Source organism: Mya arenaria, chromosome 14 (assembly GCF_026914265.1).
Source record: "Mya arenaria isolate MELC-2E11 chromosome 14, ASM2691426v1".
Taxonomy (NCBI): domain Eukaryota; kingdom Metazoa; phylum Mollusca; class Bivalvia; order Myida; family Myidae; genus Mya; species Mya arenaria.
The window spans coordinates 11,430,286-11,452,079 of record NC_069135.1 but is presented as its reverse complement, the minus strand read 5'-3'; the positions used below and the strand labels follow the sequence as shown (position 1 = coordinate 11,452,079).

At 33.6% G+C, this 21,794-nt stretch overlaps 1 protein-coding gene across 2 annotated transcripts in view; it reads left to right on the top strand.

Moving 5' to 3' along the window:
- The window catches only part of LOC128216948 (uncharacterized), a 33,511-nt gene extending 12,552 nt beyond the window's left edge, over positions 1-20,959 (top strand). The window contains exons 2-9 of one of the 2 annotated variants that reach the window (XR_008258161.1): positions 371-415; positions 1,861-1,972; positions 5,535-5,674; positions 7,144-7,288; positions 7,517-7,635; positions 8,214-8,285; positions 19,314-19,418; positions 19,878-20,959. The gene's annotated coding sequence lies outside the window, so the exon portion shown is untranslated. Of the gene's footprint in view, positions 1-370; positions 416-1,860; positions 1,973-5,534; positions 5,712-7,143; positions 7,289-7,516; positions 7,636-8,213; positions 8,286-19,313; positions 19,419-19,877 lie in introns of those variants that run through there. The other variant, XM_052923702.1, reaches the window with a different exon arrangement.
- The last annotated feature ends 835 nt before the right edge of the window (positions 20,960-21,794 follow it).

The window sequence follows — 21,794 nt, the reverse complement described above, 5'->3', positions numbered from 1 at the left end:
GTTGTGTTTAATAGTTCTGATATATTTTAATAAGACGAACGTTGAACGCAACCGCTTTGGATGTAAATAATAACACTCTGGTGCTCGTTTTAACTATTAAGTGAATGATAATGCTCAAGCCGGTGTTATCATACATTCATAATTGCTATGTTATACTGATGGTGTAGTCAGTGTACTTTATTGAATCCACTTTAGTTAGATACAAGAGCTCTATATCCCTCTATCTAATCGTTTCAGAGATCCACTGTGTAACAATTGAAGCACTAAATAGAAGAAGCTCAATCGAATGCCTTCTGATAAAAGACCGTATGCACTCACGTGACACATATTTAACTGCCTGTGCTAAAACTAAAATCCCTGATATTTGTAGGTTGTTTGAAGGAGAGCCGATACCGGAGTACAGAGCATCTACCGGGTATGGAGACCAAGGAAACGGCGTTCTAGATGTACATCATCATCATCATCATCATCATCATCATCATCATCATCATCATCATCATCATCATCACCACCACCACAAACATCATCATCATCATCATCATCATCATCATCATCATCATCATCATCATCATCATCATCATCATCATCATCATCATCATCATCATCATCATCATCATCATCATCATCATCATCATCATCATCATCATCATCATCATTATCATCACCACTATCATCATCATCATCATCATCACCACCACCACCAACATCATCATCATCATCATCATCATCATCATCATCATCATCATCATCATCATCATCATCATCATCATCATCATTAACACCATCATCATCATCATCACCACCATCACCATCATCATCATCATTATCAACACCATCATCATCATCATCATCATCAACGCCATCATCATCATCAACATCACCATCATCATCATCATTATCAACAACACAATCATCATCATCACCATCACCATCATCATCATCATTATCAACACCATTTTCATCATTATAATCACCACCACCATCATCATAATCACCACTATCATCATCATCATAACGATAATCATCATGACCACCATCATCTAACCTTAATCATCTATATTATCATCATTCGATCCATATATACTTTCAACCTTGATATGAATATTGGCTAAGTCTTTGGCAAAGAACGGAACATGTTATTATATACAGTGAGATATTCATTAATGCAAAGATTTTACAAAATACCGAATACAGTTTGACGCAAACATATCAAAAAAGTGTTTATATTATTGTTTCTATTCCAAAGCTTAAACCAAATTACATACATATTTATACCAATTATCCGTAACAATTTTATATGGAAAAAGAGTCATTACCTATTAATAAAACATTATAATTATATATGCAAGGGTGGGTAATACTTCAACTTGCTTAGAAATACATAGCAACGCAGATGCATAGAAATCAATAGAAAGAGGTTAGAATATGAACACCAATATATATTTATATTTGCAAACACTGAAGTATACATATTAATTATACCTCATGATAATGTATAGAATACATGCTCTTTCATTTATCCAACTAACAATTCTACTTGGTGTATGTAGTCCATTGTTTACTAATATTTCAGAAGGGTAAAAATTGCATTTTATTAATTATTTATTGAAAATCTTGGTCCCCTCCCCTGTAATAGGTTGTTCTTTATTAGTTTAATAAGTAGTATGTAATTAAGAGGGCAGAGTCAGAAAAGCCAGTAGTATTCGAGTTCATAGGAATTTTCCCTTTCATATCCGAATTTTGCCTTTGTAAATTGTTAATGTATCCAAATTATTACACATTCTTACTACTAGTTAAACATGAAAAAAGTGGAAAGCAAACATCGTTTCAGGTATGTTCAAACATTGTATTTGTTTACAGATAAAGAGGTTTAGTGAGCAGAATGAAGGACAGTATATATGTATAGCACGGGCAGGGAGACTTACTGCGGAACATGTTTTCTCCATGACGATGGTCAATGACTGCAACGTAGGTAAGCTGTTTAAATAGACGATGAATAGGTGTCAAGTAAATCCTTTAATCATACTAATATGGTTCATATCTTCTATACGGTTTCTTGAGGCATTTGAATTACATTTATCTTTCCATGTGACAATCACGCATATCATCATAAGAGCAATTACATTAATCATCATTACGTAATTTTAACATTATCTGCTCAGAATAAGTAATACTGATGGATGATGAAGAACAGTCAGTGTTGGAATTTGTGTAAGCTTTTATACCTGCTCTAAATATAACAACAATACTAACATATAATTGAGAGCTTTCACTTAATAAAAACTATAACAATAAATCAAATTGATATATAGTTTGTTCGACGTTTCCCACTATACATGCTTAAGAACGAGTAAGAAAGTAGTTTTGGTGTGTTCGTATTAGCCCTTTAAGGGACTGACACCAGATGGTCCAAAAATCAGCAAATGCATAATGTTTTGTCAGTTGTCTCATCTGAGGTTACCTGTTTATAAATAAAGCATGATGGTTTAGTTTATAGTATGTATATTTAGCATGTAAAAGGCACTTGATCAGCACAGCTTATATTTTTACCTACGCTCGTATTTCTAAATTAAATGGTATTTACATGGAAGTCAAATCCAGTAAATTTCAAACTGTACGATTAAGCTGAAACTACGAAGAAAATAATTGATGTAAGCGATCTGATACATCAGTAAGTAAAGTTTAATGCGTTGTTCACGTAATGCGTAATTTCTTCTTTTTCTCTGTAATTGTGTCATCTAATGAACAGTCCCTTTTATTCCTGCATCTCTTTTATTCCATTATTCTTTGTATCATGTGTAATTGATTTTAGATGATCCAAATTAAAGTTATCCTTAAATGCGTTGAATCAATGTAAACGCGTGCTAAACAAGCAGATGCCATTACGTCTGCATAAATGTTTTTTGTCGAGATGTCTAATTCAGCGTTTATTAAAATCAGATAAATGGTCAATGTTAAATGTTTCTGTCAATGTCGTGGGTGTTCGTCTGCTATGGTACTGTTTTGCAAGACGACATTGACACTTACACCAAAGGTGATTTTCAATATTCTAACGATTTCTTCTAAAGGTGGAAGAGGTTAAGAAGGATTTATCAATACATTGGAAACTACCGGGACACGTACATTTGCCATACAATGCATAAGAGGCACAAGGTTCAATGCATAACAACCTTGTTTATTAAAAAGTTTCCTCAAGTTAATGAATACAGTGATAAGAATGATCATTATCGTTTTTACTTTCTTCCGGATTGTTGGGATCAGAGTGAGGTTGTACACACAAACTGTTAAACCCCAGTAAATTAACATTTTGCTGACCGTTCAAAGGCGGAAATCCTTGATAAACATACCTAGTTTTAGTATATATGCACTGTGTTGTTTATTGAGTTTTGGGCTGTTGTTCCATGTTTCTTGTTTGTGAATTTTAGTTGTTGTGTTCTATGTTTTTGGCGTTTACCCTGTGCCATTAAACGGGGTTTAGGTTTAACCTTTCGGCTACTGAGCTTGTTTCTGTATTTTTTTCATATAAATATTGGTATCAAAAGGTCCTCAACCCTAGGTAGTGGAAATTGATTAGATCATATTTTATGTATTCTACTACTCTCGTGAGATTTGAAATATAAAAAATCGTAAATGTCATTTTATATTCAAACAATTTATATTCGTGCGGATTGCTCATCTTTTTTCCAGCCGATTGTTATAGATTAAATAGATTATTTTGTATACTATTGCATATGAACGTTCTCTTGAAAATGAAAAACGTTTAAACTAAGTCACTGTATTATGTTGATAAACATTTGTGCTCAATATCCAAAAGAAAATCAATATAAAGCAAAATACGATTATGAATAGTTACATAAAAATGGGTTACGCTTAAAAGTATTTGATAAAGCATAATGAGAGAATGCACTTTTTAAAATAGAATAACATAAAAGCTTTTGCATTATACTTTGCGGTAATTTAGTATAAAGAGTTGAGAAATGACTTAAGCACTTTTGTTTTATGGGGTCTGCAGTAACGTGTTAAGAACTTTGGTTACTGCAATAAGAACTGTATATTGCCATATGGGATAGGTATGTATATTTGATATAGAAATGTACAGATGTTTAGTATCAATAGTTCAAGTTGTATTGACTATTTGATACTTAAACATTATTGAAACTTGACTGTTGGTTTTTGCAAGGATTTCAGTAATCATAATTCATTGTCAATTGATATTGTTGTATTGATATAATATATCATATTATGGTGGTGAATATATAACCATGCCTTACAATAGACTGATAGTTTATACTTAGTAAATATAGTAAGTTAATCATTCTATACCCGCGTCGGAACTCGCTCGGGTAGTTCAGGAGGAGGAAAATCATTTTGTAGAAATGATGATCGCATATATATATATATATATACCCCTTATTTTACGGAATTATCCGAACGATTTCTGGGTTTGCCATTAAACGGGGTTAATGTTTAATTTTTAATTGTGAGTAATTACATAAAAAATGGATTGCGCTTAAAAGTATTTGATAAAGCATTATGCATTAGAGAATGCACGTTTAAAAATAGAATAACATAAAAGCTTTATCTTTATGCTTTGCGGATATGTTGTATAAAGAGTTGTTTTATGGGGTCTGCAGTAACTTGTTAAGAACTTTGGTTACTGCAATTAGAACTGTATACGGCCATATGGGATAGTTATATATATTCGACATTGAAAAGGACACATGTTTAGTACCAACGGTTCAAGTTGTATTGACTATTTGATATTAAACATTATTGAAACTTGACTGTTGGTTTTCAAAAGGATTTCAGTGATTATAATTCATTGTCAGTTTGTTTGGTGAATGTATAAACCATGCCTTATAGTTTATACTTTTACTATTTCAGTTCATGTTTAATATGTGTATTATATGTTTATATGATGTCGCTCAATAAACGCTCTTTATTAAACATGGTGTTTATAACATGCAATATGTTTATCTCTGAGGTGAAATGCTATTTCCGTCGCCCTCCTTTCCGTTAAGAAAAAATGAATAAAGCTCTATTAAATCAGTACAATACTAGTACAATATACAAACATTACACAAATGGCATGTTTTAAAAAGTATAGGCATCATGTTCAATACATTATAATATGTTATATGCAGGTTTTTTCTGTAAGCATTCGTCCTATTAGCAGATAGCGTTATTTCCTCTAAAAATGTCCACATGCGGAATTAAGAGTCCCATTCGCCCAACACACGGACTAAAATTGACCAAGTAAACTGTTCAATGTATTTATCGAAGAAATCTTTTAATCAAAATCATTTACGTGCACCCTTTCATACTATTTAAGCAAGATTTTACTGGGGGATTATACCCACCTTCTAAGAAAAAAAGGCAAATTCGATTGCGAATGCTTAACAAACTATTTATAATTGATTTGCCTTACATCCATATTTTGAAAAGGTTTCGTCCAATAATACCACTTGATAAAGTTATCAAATCACAAAACATGATATATACTTATGCTTTTGTTTTCATCTTTCCAAATTTAGAGGGTTTCAGGGGACCCAAAAATGAAGAAGGGACAGTTGGCAACATGGTCTTCCTGACATGCTCTGCCCCGAATGCTAAAGACATACTCTGGATAAAGGACGGCATGGTCATAGATTTTGAAGAAAACAAAAGAATGAAAGTCAGTCATAAATTTTTCATTAGTAGTTTTTTATTGTTTGTTGTTTGCTTCAGTAAAATCTATATACCTATAACATAGGAAGATCTATAATAATTAATATATTGGAAGCTTGTTGCTCGATAGCTATGATCTAGGTTGTAATGTGCGCTGTATCTCATTTTATTTGGTAAATCAATGCCAAACAGGTGTATTATTTCCTCGGTAAATTTTTAGTTTGTTCATTTATGCATTGAATAGTATCATGCATGTATATTTGTCTGTATTTGGTCGTTGAGTGCTTCCAGTTTTGACGTTATCAGCATTAAGAATGAGCAAGTTACGAAACTTCTGGACGATAAGTTTTTCGTAAATTGTTCACTACTTTACATTTAACACAGCGCATATGTGAAAGCACATACACCGATCTGCGAAATTTATGCTTGTTATGCTTTAACAAAATATATGATGTATGATGCCCTGGTATTTCCTTTGCATTAATTGGGAATTGGGAGAGTCATATTCTTTTAACACTTTCCATCAGTCCTTAGCTGCATAAGTCCGTAGTAAGTTACTCATTCTGTCAGTACGTCATGCTTCGTTTCCGCTCAATAACTTGAGAGGTCGCTAAAACCTCAGAAATTCATACACGGTATGAAGGTTGGTCATGACCAGTTAATAACTGCTTTTTATTTTGTGATCAGAAAGTAAAGGGTCAAGGTCGCGTTGACCAAGTGTACACACAGGTTTCCGCTCAATAACTAAAGATCGTTCGGGTCGAGGGACATTATACGCGTTGACTTTCAGGTGATAAACGATATGATTGCGGTGACCTGAAACTTATTTTCGCTCAATATCTCAAGAACGCTAGCACCTACCAACATCATACTTATTAAGCTAAATGAGCATTACTAGTAGGAAACGCACATAGAATTTAAGATAAAAGGTCAAAGGTCAAGAAAGCGGTGACCTTAAACTGATAAAATGTTTTCCACTCAATTACGTAGGAATCATTACAAACACTATCTTCATACTTGTTATGCCAGTTGATGATGATAATTAGATGACCCCTATTGATTTTCAGGCCAGTAGGACAAAGGTCAAGGCGGCATTGATGTAAAATAACGGTTGCGCTGTATAACTTAAAAAAGGCTATGTCCAAGAGCTTTATACATGGTGTGCTTGTTGGTTTTGATTAGTAGAATACCACTATTGATTTCAGGTCATTGGTGACCTTCAAGTGAAAAAATATATTTTGGTCATTAGTGCGTACATTACCCATAAACTTCATACTTTGGCCCTGGAACTTAATAATAGTATGCAGTTTGGTCATGGTCAGAAGATGAACCTATGTTAAATAAAAAGGTCTTGTCTATCGTGGGTTTTTTTTCTCACCCACGGTCACACACTGAGTGACACATAGAGCTATTTTTCCAAATGGCAATCTGTAGTTTTCCCTCTTATATCCATTTGTTAAATCCTTTTATTTGTAGCACCTTTCAAACCATTACCTGCAAATCTCCAGTTTGGAATTGGAAGACGAAGGGGACTACTCGTGTGAAGCTACATACTCCGAAAATTGCGGAAGCAAGAAGACTGCACATCTCACGGTCTTTCAATTTGGAGTACTCAACGAGTGTAAGTATATTTTTTTAGTTTTATTAACAATATGTCTCATATGGTTATCAGTATTGATGGCAAACTACAAATACATGAACATGCCTTTTGTATCCAATACAATGCAAGCAAAATATATTGTTTCCATAATTTGCAAAACATTTGAACATTTTTACAAGGCCATAATAACTTTGAACAAACGTTCCATTAGAAAAAAGGCATATTTTGGATATGTCTTGGCTATTTCAGAATGTGGCAGATCTGTACATGACCAGACGAGGGAATCTTCTGCGATAGGCGTTATTTCAAAAGGAGACGATGCCATACCTAAGGAAAACCCGTGGCATGTCACAATGTTCCACCTTAAAGTAGGAATAAGTGCAAATAATGTTTAAACATTTCTTCAATGATATGGCTTTCAACTTATCTGAAAGTTTCCTATTAGTTATCAAATATACATACACATGAATTATTCAACGAGTGAAATATTCATGTTTTGTCATCACGTGGTGGATCTTTAAAAACGCTTACTTTGAACGGATAAATAATGCTATTTTATTCCAGGATATATATTTACATTCATTATAGTTTTATAACGGACAAGGGCACCTTATGCTTTACTTTGGATATTACGTCCTTGAAATTGTGGCCCATCTTAATGGCGGCCGACGTTTGAATTTGGTGTGCAAGCGAATTCGATTTCAAAACAATAAATAAAACTGATATTTGTTACTGTTTTGAAATTCAGTATGTTTTCACGCCTAAAACCATTATAAGACGAAAATAACAACATTTTATTACTACTAGAATATGAGCATTATAAAAAAACAAAGTGAGATTAATCAGATATATGAAAATAATTACCGATACGTACTGATTAAGTCATACGGAAGGCTGCAACCTTTTTGTGGAGCAACCGTCATATCACATAACTATCTCATCACAGCTGCCAGCTGCATTGACCTTTTGCCGGGAGGAAAGGAGGCGTTCACGCCCGAAAATGTTCAACTAAATTTTGGTTTGTAAAACATTTCATTTTTTCGACTCGAAAGTTTTGTTAATGTCGAAAATAAATATAATGTTTACACACACAGTTTCTTGCGGTTAAAATCTAAACCAAAGCCATTGACGTTTCTTTTCGTTAACTGTGTGCTCGACACATCAAATATGAAAAATATGCCCATGCTTTCTAAAAAGCGACCGGGGCGGCCTCCAAAGATTTATGCTTGACTGAAACATGAACTAGCATCCCAAGAAATGCATGGATGTACTATAAAGATGAACTTTATAACATAAATTTAAATGTATTTGGTTATAATTTTAACTGAAAATGTTTTAATATGTGTTCATTTATACTGTGGTTTTATTTAGTTTTATCCGAGGATTATATATATCTTCCATTAGTCAATGGTTAAAAATAGATGTATAACAAATCCGAAACAAGTTGATGAAATTTATGTAAATGCCATGTGCTTAAATGAAAAGTATATGAGTGCCGACTTGAGTACAGTGCATTTATCGGAAACGAGATTTGTCAAGTTCTCGAAACTCCGTAACGACGGTGGGGAAACCGCTACAATACGACACATGGTCGATAACTTTTCTTCCACCTCGATTTAAGGAAAATAATTAACAGAAATAAATATTGAGGTGTGTACACCGACGATTATTGAAAATATGATTCGGTTCGTATTGAACCTGGAAATCATCTTTAAAATCGACATGATACTTATTTTTGAACGCTTGGAAGGAGAATAAAAAACGATGTCCATACATTTGCATAATCCGCTTTCCGCTGTTGAGTTTGGGTCAAGTTTTATAATCCCATCGGAAACACATGATCTATGCATTGGTCACATGGCATAAATCACATTTCCGGTACAGGAATCTCGATCAGTTGAAACCATTGCCGTTCCTCGTTGGGGCAAAAACTGTATAAACTATTGCATCTGACCGCTTCAGCACAATCAATCGCCAGTAAATGGACTGTTTACATTATGACTTTTTAAACTTAGTTCCGTCGATAGTAAATTTTGACTCCATATCCGCATGTTTAGTCTATAAAAATGCACTTATACAAGCCCTCTTACGATTTGTACGTGTATGCAAGGGACTACTTCTTTTTTGCCGGAATGATAGGCATTAAAAAATTGGGGCACCACTGAACCGTGAAAATGAGAACCAGAAAAGCTCGTCATACATTGTTCATATAAAGCGCGTGCATGCCGGCAAGCAAATTGTACATGTTAAGGGCGGGGTTTGACCTCCGTTAACCAATGAAAATTAATACGGAAATACCCGAGGTACATGTACAATCCACCTTCGGCACTTCCATAAAAGGAGTGGAGTACACATATAATGAATACACGTCTAAAGAGTACTTATTTTGACCGGAAATTATATTTCATAACTCTGCAATAATAAAACAAAACGAACAAGGTTTGTTATAACAATTGTATTATTTTACCCCACATCTTAAAAATACCGTTGAAACTGGAAATCTAAATAATTAAGTTAAATGTATTTATGCGCATTTTACGACAGCTGATGTAAACAATGATTTGCATATAGTTACATTGCAGGTGCGCGTGACGTCTTCCTTCAATGTGTCTATTATATTGAAACTTTCATCATGATGCAATAACACGGATTTAACGTTGCTTTCACGGTGAGTTGTACTATGAATTATACTTGTTATTGTAAATTCAATCGTTCATACGTTGCTGTTTGGACACCATAATGACATAACGTTTTTTTAAGGATAATGAACAAGCTAAGTTGATGCAATCGGTATCCAGATATGACCTTCACGTCATAATTTATGACTCATCACTATACATGCCAAACTAACTGTTACAGTAACTGTGCGATTGTGTACTTAGTTCATTGTATTGTAAAATAAAATTATTGAATAAAAAAATGTTAAAACTTAGGTAGTGAAAACTAAATATAAAAAAAAAATTCCTTTTTCAATAAAAACCATTGTGGATGCTTATATGGTAAACCTGAGAAGAAAAGTGAGCCTGGTGTGGGGCTCAGACTCACGACCGCAGGAACACTAGCACGGCGCTTTTGCCAACTGAGTTAAATGGGCAGCTGGTTTCAACTCACACAGACTAGACTCGTCCGCCCATTAAAGGGGCTGTCTCATAGATGATAAAATAGTGAAAAAAATGAAAATTGTCGAAAAATATCATAATACTCAACAAAACAAGATGAAACTTCGCAAATGTGACCAAGGCAATCCTTTGTATTGATCTAGATCATTGAATAATCGATCACGGTAAACAAACGCGTGTTTTAGCTGGTGTTCGGGATTTGTGCCCTGTTCGGAAATGTACTGTCAACCAGTACAATGCATTGAAACTTACTTACTGAAGTATCACATAGTTTACAATTTATTTAAGTTCAGGAGATATTTCATATTTTTCCATTAGAAAAGATTACCAGGTAGAATTCATTCCTTATGCGTGATTATCTAGTCGGTATCCTGAGATTTGTTACAGAAAAAAACTTTTTTTGGTGCTTATAGATCTGTGACATAGTCCCTTTAACCATTTAGGCCGACATGTAGGCACTTCTGCTCTTTTACTGCTGCCACGATTGTGGGTAACCTGAGTGTAATTATGCCCAGTGAGGTGATTAAACACAACAAGGCAGCCGGAACTCTATATAGCTACTCAGGGCTAACTCGGCGACTGGTCCTAAAACCCAAACACACTTCAACCCACTTTAAAAATTAAAAAGGTTTATTGAATAAAAATAATTGTCATGGCAGAGTTGGGCAGATGACTCGCGAATACTTTAAGCGAAAAAGTATGAATGAAATTACAGAAAAACACTTCAGCACAAATAATGAAATCAAATGTTTAGTAATTCATAATTTGTTTAGAGGGGAGGGGAAACCCCTCCCGACAACCATCAAATTTGGCATGTTTGACCTGGTTTTAACAAGCATTATAATGTGAGTATAATAGATTATGAACCCAGGGGAGGTTTCGGCATAAAAGGCAGTGTTTCTTTTTGGCAGAATTACATGATAACACTAGAGTTACAGTGTCTAACTGGTGATTTATTTTTACAATGGTTTTCAAAAGGATATATACCTTAAGGCGAGATGAAATGTATTGACATGTCGTGCTTAAACTGGCACATATTTCCGCACAGAATTTCTTTTAAGTTAACCTCTTTTCAAAATTATTCAGCTGAAGGCATGTATAAGCATGCAAGACAGTTTTAGACAAACTCTTTCCTACAAAGTAAAAAATGACAGTTATGTTATTAATTATGTAAATGGGGGTGGTTCGGGAGGGGTTTCCCCGCCCGACAAGCAATGTTAATAAAACCTTTCGTTCTCCGGATCATCAGTTCAGCACAAAAACAGTGACGGTTTTTGCAATATTTTTCAGAAGTTTTTAACATGCTTGTAGGTGTGCAATTTACTCTTCCTAACAGCTGTTTTGACTTGAGATAGAATATGGTAGAGAAATATTTTCTTCTCAATTTGTTCTTAAAACACAATCTATATGAATTACTTAAAAAGCGATATTGTTCATGTAAAATTAACAAGACATTTACAATGCCAGCTCTAATATAGTAAAGCATAGGCATAGCAAAATTCAAAACATTTTTATTATATATGCTTTGTGAAGATTTCTGGACATTTATAAACAATCTTTAACTGTTTCAAACATATTGATAATTTTTTACTGTTTGAAATTTCAGCCAGCTCTCAAATAAATTTTGAATGCCAGTGCTAAGAGGGCTGGGACACAATTTGGACAACTTCATATCCGAAATAATGTAACATTTGTAAACAAATTATAATTTGTTGCCCTACTTCAATAATTATAATTGAATGCTATTTTATACACTTATAGGGTCTAAAATTAAATTGTTATGTTTGTGATAGATCGCAAAATATTTCAGTTCGTTACTCTTAAATTATAGCTTTTGATTCTCACACAGTGAAATTCATTTACATCAGGATTTTACACTAGAACAAAATAAATTCACTATTTATTCTTTCTTAAAGTTATCGCACGTAGGTTATGGCATGGTGCCATCCTCTTTATTTAGATTGTCAGAAAATGTGAAAGCATCTCAGTAGCTCAGTTGGTGAAGAACTCGCCCTGTTAGCAAAGGGGTCCCGGGTTCCAGCCCTGCAATTGTCGTACAATTTTCTGTCCCAATTGTACTTCAATAGATAAATTCAAATTCTGACAATAAATAATGACAATTTAGTAGATCTATGGAGCAATGATCCTATTCATGTCATGTATTTTCATTTCTAAGTGATAGAATTTAAAGCTGAACTCTCACAGATTTACCGTTTTTACATTATTTTTTTTTGCCTTGGAAAGAGCAAATATTTGCGTAAATATCTGCAAACCAATTATAAAAGATTGCTGATAAAATATCTGATTGCAGATCCGGGGGTAAACCGGGGATAGCCGCGGAAATGGGCCGTGTTTTTACTTTCCAGGTGGCCCCGCAGGGCCGGGTGACCGTGGTGGTTTTGTCTTAGCGCTAAATTTAGCGGAGATTGGACCTTATATTGAGTCTCTGGGGTGCAGGGGCATTTGGTCGGGGTTTAACCACCAGTTTGTTCCCGCAGAGCGGGGATTTTACCCGGGGTTGGCTGGACCTGGGGGCGTGGTTACATTTGACTGGTGCATTAATGTTTAATGTTTTTATAACGTTACTAACGGTTTAAGAAAAATGAATAAAAATCATTTTTTTAAATAAGATATTAAGATCTGCGATCAAATTTTTTGTCAGGAGTCTTATATAACTTGTTTCTATGCATTTACACAAAAAATGGCTCGTTAAACGACATAAATAAGAAAGTTGTCAAAACGTCTGTGGGAGTGCAACTTTAAGGGACACCAGATTGTACAGTTGCAAGAAAAAAGAAATAGTGAAAACCTTTGCGAATGGCGCAATGCTTCTCTGCTGTTTTTTGTGTTTTACCAATTTAAAATTAACTGTTTGTGTACCATATAAATACCTGTTGATTTAAAAATATTGTCAGTATATGAGTCTGTTCTAATTTACATGCTAAATATTCACAATATGAACAGGGAAATAATATTTTTTGCTGATTTTTGGACCATCTGGTGTCTAGCCTTTCATAAACCATCAAGCTGCCAATGTGAGTTTTAGATACATATTGGACAGTTTCATTGGAATTTATTTAGTATAAAAAAATATGTTTCATGGGGCAAAAAGCGTAGTACTTACTCAGGGCTTTTTCTATAGTACCCACGGGTTCGACTTTTAGAATTTGTTTTAGAAAGTCTTTTAAAATGTACTGCTTCATTTTCAACATCCTAATAAATTATGTGATGTAAAGTTTTTTCTGATAATTGTACTCAGAAATCATTGATTTTCATCACATTCAGATATATCTGTATGAAACATTATCTGTCATGATTGATTAATTGCAATAGATATTTACACCCAAGGATTGATATTCCAGCCATTTGGGTTCTATTAAAGGGAATTTAACTAATATAAAATCATTTCCTAAGGAGACTAGACAGCTTTTTCTTTTAACAGTTAATTTCAGAATTTTCACGACGCAAAATTATCCAAAATGTCTAGGGTCTTTTTCCCAAATTAGGCAGAAAAAGCCCTGTTACTTAATAATGTTTTAGGAAAAATGTAATTCAAGGGACATTTTCATACACTTGAGATCTGTTTTTGTAATGATACAAAAATAAGCTGATTCTTTCATCTTATATAAAATCTAAATAATGTCTCAACTGTCAAATGTGAGGTTGCAGATCTGTAAACTTCATCTTTTTTTAGGAAATCTGTGGATATAACTTTCACCACCCTAAACAATAAGTATCAATATAAGAAGCAAAAAATATTCTAGTTACTATTTCCTCATGTCAGGGACAATTCAATTAAAAAATCAATGGAAAAAACTGTTAAATACTATCATGTTGTTGTTTTTTCTAACTTTTAATTATATTTATTCCCTGTGGTCGGTCGGTTTGTTGGTCGGTCTGTTGCAACTTTGTCCGGAGCAAAACTTAAAAACTACTGGATGGAATTTGATTGAATCTTCATATAATGGTAGAGCATAATGAGAGGAAGAGCCGTATACAATAACCATATCTCTATTCTTGCTTAATACTGAGTTATTGCCCTTTGTTACTTTTTTGTCTGGAGTATAACTTGCAAACTACTATATGGAATTAATTGGAACTTTATACAATGGTAAAGCACAATGAGAGGAAGTGCAGTGCACAAGAACCATAACTCTATTTTAGCTTATTACAGAGTTATGGCCTTTAATACTTGTTTTCTTGTCCCGAGCATAACTTAAAAACTATTGGATGGAATTTAATAAAGCTTCATACAGTGATATATCATGATAAGAGGAAGTGCAGTGTATAGGAACCTCAATTCTATTTCAGCTAATTACAGAGTTACTGCACTTTGTTATTTTTTCTTGTCCGGAGCATAACTTGAAAACTATTGGATGGAATTTAATAAAACTTCATACAGTGATAGATCATAATGAGAGGAAGTGCAGTGTATAGGAACCAAAATTCTATTTGAGCCGGATGGAATGTAATAAAACTTAATACGATGGTACAGCACAATGAGAAGGAGTTCAGTGTACATGAATCATTACACTATTTTAGCAAATTACAATGACAATAGTCCATAAAATAAATCTGTCATTTATAGGTTGGCTTTCCAAATAGTTGACTGCAATTTCATATCAGGCCGGCGTTGAGGGGTATTAATCACCTTCAGTGATAGCTCTAGTTACCTTTCAGGTGGCCCCACAGTGCCGGAAAAATGCGGTGGTTTCGTCTTTGCGCAAAATATAGCGGGGAATGGGCCTACCAAGAGTCCTTGGGGTGCGGGGGCATTTGGCATGGATTTTACCAGTTGTTCGTCCTCGCAGAGCGGAGATTTTAGCCAGGGTTGGCTTGACCAGAAGTCAAAGTCCCTGCTATTCCCCAGACCTGGGGGGGCGCATGGTTACAATTGACTGATGCATAAATACCAGCTTCACCAACCCAACTCGAAGCCTTTAGTGAATGTCCTTATGAAAATAAGATTTTTAGTAATTACATCAACCAGGTATAGTGGACATATTTTAGTAATCCAATTCCTTAATAACTTATTATTAATTTGTTATTGTTTGCAACAGGTTGGAGATGAGGATGATGACAGACCAGCCAGCCGAACTCAAATTGGATTAGACATCATGCGGTAAATTATTAGTATTTCACAATCACTTTATGAAAATGTATCCAAACAGTAGCAAGTTTGAATCTTTTAAGTTTATCTGATGTGTTTGTTTCATTCTTAAATAACATTGTTTCATGCTGGTTGTAAATTATTTCCGGTCATGGCCATGAGATTATATCATTTTCTTATGAACTATTTTGTTTGCTTTTTTATAAATTTCAGGTTTTTGACTTATCCCTCAATACTTCTTAATACATTTCAACATTCTGTAAAACCACAAATGTATTGGTTTATAGCCACCTGGTTGCTGAAGCTCGACCTTTATGGACAAAAAATCCTGTTCAAGATAGTTCTGTCTGGAATTCCATACCACCTCCAGAGAATGGAAAATGTGTTCAAGTAAGAAGAGATTCTAAGCAAGTGCATTTCTGACTCCTCCAAATTGCTTCTTTGAAGTCAATTACCTTGGAGTTGTTTAATACTCATTGCAAAATATTCAAACATAATATATTTCATCTATTTTGTCTTGATCTTTGAAACCGTCAAATTACACTATGACTATCATTATGTAACTATATCAACGTTATCAACGTTGACGTCGTTTTATGTTGACGTCATTTCCTGTTTATTATATACATACAACCTGATGAAGGCCGAATGGCCGAAACGTTGTTTCATCAATAAATAGTTTGTGTTGAAGTTGGACTTCTTTAGTTATCACCATATGTGACTATATCAAATTTATGACTACATAAAGAAATGTGTATGCTTCAAATGATTGTTAACTGGTATACCTTCACAGTAGTAGTTAGTACTTTTATTCTGTTAAAAACATTGCATTTATGCTATTTGTAGATTCTGATGTGCTAGCAGCCTGAAGTGGTCAAACAATTTGAAACCGGATGCAGCACAGACTCCCATATTTCAAGAGAATGCAGATGTTAGTCACCCCTGTCAAACTTGTTTGTGTGAATAATACAAAATGTGACATTTACAGCAAATATGTAATAATTGAGCAACGTATAGACAATTGAGTTTCTGTTAATTTTGTGCCATATTTAGCATTTAAAACCAGATACTTTCAGTTTTTGCTGGTTTGTTCGGTTTCTTTTATTCATGATTTATTTCAAGAAGACACCAGTTCGGTGTATAGTTGTTATGGTGTTTTAACTGTCAATGGATCCAAGATCACTGTATGTTGTTGAACTGATATATATGTTAAACGTTGAAGATCTAGCTGTCATTACAGAAAACATTGATTGTGCTTTTGAGAACACTTTTGGAACTGAAATCTGGTCTTGCTCTATTGGCTGGTACACTCAACAAATATAAAAAAATATATGAAATAGTGCTTAGTGATCTCAGCTGACAGTTTTTCACTGGGTTCTTATTTGGGTGTGTTCCAACAATATAACTGACTTGATTATTTTTATTATATATTCTATATAGGTGCTAAATTTAGAATATATTTTCAGCTCTGTTGAATGATGATTGTAATTGCAATTTATCTTTTCTTTTTAGATCACCCTGTGGGCTAAACATTATGTGAGGGTTAGAAGTTAATTGCTTGTAATTACACCTTGATAAGTTTAATCTTTATTACACTGGGTCTTGAGTCCCATGATATGAACAATTGGTTTTGACTATTTTCATGCTTCATTTTGAATATACCTCATAAGAGGTCATAACATATTGGGCCTTTAAAAGTTAGAAAATTTTAACATTAATTTATTCATACAATTTTATTTCCCACCAGATGTAAAAAAAAACAACCTGATTATCAAAAAGCAAGACAAAAAGGTCACTGTTGGTAATCTGTAAACAATACATGTGTTGCTGCATATTTAACTGTCACAGGTCTTTTGGTTTATACCTGATTTTAGCAAAGCTGTTTACAATATTCATTAATTGAAATTTAGATAATTTTGATCATTATACATGATGTTTGTCAGATTTGTTATTGTAAACACAAATTATTTTAAAGTTTATTGAAATCATCGTTAAGATAATTCTGTAATTAAAGCAGAATTGTATTTGCCGTTAAAATCTGAACAACACATTTGTTCATAATTAACATTTTGCAACTTTTTTGGCGGGGGTGTGGTGTATGTTTTTGTAACAAACAAATAAGAATATATTCTGTATTCTCACTGAGATATTTTGCAGACAATTTTCCAGAGCTGCTTGGCTACATTTTGTTCATATACAATCATAATTATTAGTAATTAATGAAATGTTTTGCCATGTTTTACCATCATATTTAAATAGATTTTTGCCCATCTAATTATAGTTAAAATTATAATTACCCCTGCTTGTAATATACTTCTATGCAACATTATTGATATATTATTGATATGTGATCATTTTTAGCTTGACTATTCGATGAATAAGGAGAGCTATCCTAGTGTCAGTGTCAGCATTACCACTTTGTTAAAGTTTGCGTACCACCTCAAATATTTTCAAAGTCCATTGACATACTGTTTTGAAACTTCGCACGCTTGTTCACCATCATGCTCCCAACCTGTACACAGGAGGTCACTGTATGGAGAATTTTGACAGAATTATGCCCCTTTTTCAACTTACAAGTTATGTTAAAGTTTGGTGTACCACCTCAAATATTTTCCAATTTAATTTATGTAAATATCTCAGCACATCATGTATTGCATTGAAATCTAATATAACAGTGATCAATGCATGTTCTCCAAAACTTTTCAGTACTACACCGAAAAGCGGCGGAATAGTCGAGCGCGCTGTCTCTGTGACAGCTCTTGTTGTTTTTTGTTTTTGTTTTTTGTAACATATTCCTCAAATGCGTTTGTGTACTTGATCTCAAATGCATACAAGCTTTATTTAAGTTAATTAAGAAGAATAACTCTAAACTTCATATAAAATATAATATAAGTAATGCATTATATATAATGTATACACTATTATTGAAGATTGTTGCGTATACACAAAATAAATTGATAACAGCAACAGAACTGCTTGTTATTAAAAAAAGTTTTATTAACATATACAAAAAAAAAAGATTCCCTTTTACTCCTAGTATGTTTCACTTAGTCATTAAGTAAACTTAGTGTCCGGCAATAACAATTCAAGCCCGTAGAGGCAGCGCCTTAGTTCATATTAGTTATGATACACGTATCAGGATATAAAAGTTTGGTTTTAGACTATCTCCAGTTTGGCTTGTCCCTGAGGTTTCCATTGTTCGTTTCTAAAATAAATTTGCTAGTCCCTGAGAAACATGTGAAAATTGTTTTAAAAAAGTAATTCAATCAAGAAATTATTTTTGGCTCGATCAAACAAGCAGTAAATACATCTTATAACATGATTAAAATAACATACGCAACACTTATGTTGCTGTCTCATCTGTGATTCCCCATTTTGAAATAGCGCATAGTGGTTTCTTTCCCTGTTTAAATCATACCTGTTTATAAGTACAGATACACATACCGACGCGTTGTTTAAACTTACTGGGATTTACGTGGTAGACAAGCAAGGTGAATTTCGAAAATGCGCCAACACCGCGGAACATGCATGTGTCGTAAGCAATGTGATACATCAATAAATAAGATTCAATGCATTGTACCGATGTTTAATTTATGGTGTATCACAATGTGTTTTTTGGTAGGGAATTGTATGGTGTAAAGTCTCTTTAAACTAACGATTGACCTGCTTCATATCAACAGCATGCTGATTTCGAATGATAATTTCGAACAAGCCTTCTAGTGCTCGAACGTATTTTTTATTAAATAGGATTCCAGCGTTATAAAGTTTTGTCGTTATTGATTTATTGATAAAATAAATGTGAGTTTCGATTTTTCAGCAAGTCTATATGCCATATGCAGCCAAAGCAGACTGTGTTGACAATCTTCCATTTGCCGGACAAAACATTCAACTGACAGACAACATGTTCTGTGCTGGAAAACTTGTAAGTGTTTTGACTGATAAATGTATTTTTGCCAATATAACTGAAATAACACTATTTTCAAACTGAGAGACGTTATTTTTAATGTGATTATTTTTTATTTTTAGTTTGAGAATCGGTACCACAAATTAAAACTGGATTTGTTTTATACCATTATATGTCAGTAGGATAATGTTCATGTTATATGGCCACTTTAACTAAAAATAACTGGACGTTTTGTTAAATATAAAAAGTCATATTTCCGACGTTTGTGAATATAGGCCCAGTATAGTTTTATAGTTTATGTTATAGTAAACAATAAATACAACATTTGGTTAAAAGTGATCTTTAAAGCTTCGCATTCAATACACCAGTTAATGATAAATATATAGCTGTATCTGTTTTTGTGTGCATATTGTTCAGCTTTGTTTAGCTGAAGCTATACAAAATAGTAAAACAACAGCTATCAATAACAAATTTCAGAGACGCAGCATGGGTGACGTGTGCCCAGGGGATACCGGTGGTGGTCTGCTCATGGAGGCGGTTGGAGAGTTCCGGTGGGTTCTCACAGGCGTCGTGTCGTTCGGACCCGGGGGATGCAACAATTGGAACTTCTACAGTGTGTTCACGAACGTTGGCAACTTCTACGAGTGGATCAATGACAACACTCATTTCACAGAGGAGGAAGTGGACACGTCGTTTCTGGACGAGTCAAAGAAATAAGCACTTCGCCTCGGTTATCGACAACTTTAGTTTATAGATATAAATACCATTGTATGAGATGAAATCTGTACTTTATCAAGTAATGTACCTAAGCTCTTTTGTTTCAACTCAAATGGTTTGAATGTGCAGTTTGGTGTAGACGTTTACAAGATATTAATGTTATTGAATATTGTGATCGTACTATTGTGTAATCTTTAGGAGTTCCTTAGAAATTATTCAAGAGATTATGCTGCATGGTGTTTATCCCTATACAAGCGATAATTGTTGGAAATGTTAACTTCCTGAAAAAAATAAAGAGTTGAATATTGCATCCTTACATAACTAAGCTTTCAGTCCTTTGATTTTATGAAGATTTTGCTAATTCATCTTATCTTTAAAGCCTTTTTTGGCTAAAACTGTTTTGGCTGACTCGGTGTGTTTTGGCATGTGACTTCATTTTACATTTTCAAATTATTTGGAAGAAAAGATTATCTAATACATGTCGCTTTTATTTTTAATAATAGTGTCTTTATTTGTTCCCAGTTTTAGTACAATGATGCGTTTTATTATGAAACTCTATGACCACACAGTTTTAAACCTTTTATTTTATAAGGCAGACTGTGTGTGGTGTTTATAGTTTTAAACAATGACTGCATCGTACCAAACAGAGTTGGGATCTCTAATCATAGAAGTACTTGTGGGTTAACTATAAGTCTATTATTATTTGTTTTATTGTTAAGTTTCCACAAGTTAATGCATACCTTGATAAAATTTACCCTTTGCGTTTTATTTTCATTTAGGATTTTTGGGATAAGAGTGAGGTTTGTGCACTTAAAATGGTTTAAACCCCCAGTAAATTTACATTTTACTGACCGTTCCAATCCTTGATAAACATGCCTAGTTATATATATATATATATATATATATATATATATATATATATATATACTTAAACTCGCCAACTTATTGGGACTATAATCCTATCCATATTTATTGGGACCTACTAGATATAATAGTGATACAGGCGTCACTGTCCTATATACAGTATAGATTGACTGTTGGAATGCTATGTATATCAATATACATCAGAAAATCTTGAGACATAGGTACCTTTTTAGTGTCACCAACTTCTTGGGTCAGACCCATCATTTTACTGGGGCTTTAGACCCAATATGTTATATATAATATATAAAATGCATTAAGCTATTGGGTCGAATCGGTATGATTCCACGCTTATCTTTGACACTAGGGCTGAATGAATTTAAAATTTCAAAATGTATGGATTTAGATATAACATGTCTTACTTCTAGTAGACATGATGATCAGATCTGTTAACAAAATTGGATCAGGAACCAATTTCCAAATTGGCCCACCAAGAGGCTTAAGTCGTTTCCTGAAAGTGGGGACAGTTGGAGGCAATCAAAAACTGACAGCAAGACATTAGTTTTTTTTAACTGAATATTGTAAAAAGAACTTCTGGATATAAAGAAGTATGAACAATCAACCCTGTAACCAATTTGATATGTAAATAGTTTGGACCCCGTCGAGACAGCATCTGTAGTTGTTTCATCAGGATCCTATTTATTTGCTTTGAAGGTTTATATCACTTTGAAATATAAATAGGTAATTTTGCCTCCGACTTCTAGATAAAATAGAATGTTTGACAATATTGACAATATTGTCAGAAAAGAGCATCAA